Source organism: Lactuca sativa, chromosome 5 (genome assembly GCF_002870075.4).
Source record: "Lactuca sativa cultivar Salinas chromosome 5, Lsat_Salinas_v11, whole genome shotgun sequence".
NCBI classification, from domain to species: domain Eukaryota; kingdom Viridiplantae; phylum Streptophyta; class Magnoliopsida; order Asterales; family Asteraceae; genus Lactuca; species Lactuca sativa.
Window position 1 is genome coordinate 342,306,046 of NC_056627.2, and position 2,731 is coordinate 342,308,776.

General features: G+C 40.2%; 1 non-coding gene across 1 annotated transcript; it reads right to left on the bottom strand.

The window, feature by feature from the left end:
* Positions 1-1,767: 1,767 nt before the first annotated feature.
* Positions 1,768-1,874, bottom strand: LOC111916525 (small nucleolar RNA R71). The gene has a single exon (XR_002858551.2). It is a non-coding gene; the product is annotated as a small nucleolar RNA R71 (small nucleolar RNA).
* Between the last annotated feature and the right edge of the window lie 857 nt (positions 1,875-2,731).

Here is a 2,731-nt window from a genome sequence, read left to right on the forward strand (position 1 = left end):
GTTTATGTTTTAGTTAAATAAGAACATGTCTTTCATTAGTTTTAGCTGTTTTGGTTTAGTTGCTATGATGAGCAGCTGAATCTAGCTACTCTTGTTTAGCCAGATGAAGCTTTGAACTTATGAATAGTTATATGCTTATGGATTGAGTTTAGTTGGTAAAAAAAATTGCTTGTGTTTGATTTGTATAACCTAGCATGCTATTATTTGTTTATCTAATTGCTTGATTGCATGTTCTGTGTAGCTTGGTGACCATTAAACTGTATGAACCTGTTTACCTAATAATTTAGTGAACATTGAATCGTTAGAGCTAGGATTGACTAATCTTAGTTAGTAATTAGAATAAATAAAGCTTAGCTGTGCTAGAGAACGTGTATTGTGACCATAATTGCGTTTATACAACAAATCTTACATAGCATATTTACATTCATAATTAGTTCTGTGTTTAATTATGTGTGAACATACATGGTTTGACATGAATTAGTTAATTATTGGTAAGATAGAACTAAATTACTAATACAACTAAAAACCCAACTTAATAATCCGTAATCATTAGCTAGCCATAAGGGAGAAGTGGATTCAAAACTAAACAAGAGTGTGTTTTTATTTATTGAATTTGAATTAAGTTCATCTGATCTTGTAAAACCAGATAAAACCCCTTATTAAACTTGTTAATAAATTAGGTTAATTTAATAGTAAGTAAATTAATTAGAACACCGTTCCCTGTGATCGACACTCGACTTACCCACGCTATACTGTAATCTGACTAGGTACACTGCCTATAAGTGCATAGTTAGTTAAGTTTGTTAGGTTATAAATATTAAAATTAGTGAGTACTTTTGTGCACATCAAGTTTTTGGCGCCGTTGCCGTGGAACGGCTTAGTTTTTAGCTTATTTATTTGCATTAAATTGATCGATCCTTCTTGTGGAGTAAAAACCCACAAAAAGTTAATTTTTCAGCAAAATAATTTTTTCTATTATTCACAGAGTCCACGACGTGGCATCACTCTGGCCACGACGTGGACAGTTACAAAACTAGATTTTTTTGGTTTGAAGTTAGTTTTTCTTATTTTAGTACAGTTTTACGTTTTTTTTTAGTTTAGCAAGTTGCAGGAGTTCATGACCAGAAGCTCAAACACACACTTGGTGCCACCACTGGAAGACCCCGAGTCTGCACTTCACAAGAAAAAACGCCCTTGAAAGAACTGAAGTCAGCTTTTTCTAGGAAGTCGGGAAAGAAGACAGGAGAGTCAAGTTCATCAGCGAAGCACAAGAGCAATCTTGAGCATTTGGAACATACACCCGTCCAGACCGAGTCCGAAAGCGATACCGAGCCAGAATTTGAAGAACACACAAGCGAAACCGAGAACGAGCCAAGGAACGAGATGACAGCGATTGAAGAATTGTCCATGGGAGCTTACAAGAAGCGGATCCGAGAAGATATGGGTCCCGGTTTAGTCCAACCCGCAATATCTGCCACTGCCACATTCGAGCTGAAGGGACACATATTGACAGCACTGAAGGACATCCCATTTTTCGGGAAAGATCATGAGGATGCTTTTAAGCATCTAGATGAAGTCAATGACATTGCGGATTACTTCAATGTCCCAAATGTCAACAGAAACACAGTCTTGCTCAGGATGCTTCCCATCACTTTCAAAGGAGCCGCTAAGGAGTGGTTGAAAGCACTCCCACCGGGTACAATCATCACTTGGGCTCAAATGTGTGAGCAATTCCTAGACCAGTTTTGCCCGCCATCCAAGATAGCCAAACTCAAGAAGGCAATAGCCAACTTTGAGCAACAACCGGGGGAGTCACTACACGAAGCATGGGAGCGGTACAAGGGCTTGCTCAGAAATTGCCCTCAACATGACCTAAATGTGCAGCAAGAGATGTCAATCTTTTATGATGGGGTCAATGTGATGACAAGACAACTCCTTGATTCTCAAGGACCGTTGACAAAGAAAAATCCAAGGGAGGTTAAGGAGTTAATTGAAGAATTTGCAATACACTCTCGCGAATACCACAACCCTAGGCAAGATGGAATCAGAGGCGGTGGAGGGGACCAAACTGAAGAAATTGCAGCTGTCATGGCCATGCTGAATAACATGGATCGCAGGATAACACAAATGGACCAGTCGATACATGCCATAAGAGTAGGGTGCGAGAGATGCAGTGGTCCACACTTGACCAAGGACTGCAATGTAGATGAATTTGGGAACAGAAAAGCTCAAGTGTGCTACTCTAGTGGGGATAAATTTGATGAGGACTGGAGGAAACCGAAGAAGGAGTGGCTGCCATATGAAGAGTATAAGAGGCAAAAAGAAGAGAAATATAGGCAGACAGGTCGAGGCCTATATCAAAAGGAGCAGTCACCGGCCGAGAAGAAACCCGACCTAGAGACCATTTTGATGAAGTTTATGGAGGCTTCGGAAAAGAGACACGATGCCACTGATTCCGCTATCATGGAATAACAAACATTGATAAAGAACCAGCAAGCCTCCATCCATAACCTTGAAGTACAATTTGGTCAACTAGCCGCTCTAGTTCATGAAAAATTGTCCCCGAAGAATCCCGAAGTAAAGACCCAATCTCACGTAATGACCATCGATACTGAAGAAGATGCAATATCTGAGTTCTTGGAGGGATTGGAAGAAGAACCGCAACAGCTCAAGAAATCAAGGATCGAAAATGGAGAAAGTGTTGAACCAGGCTGGCCACGACGTGGCGCAA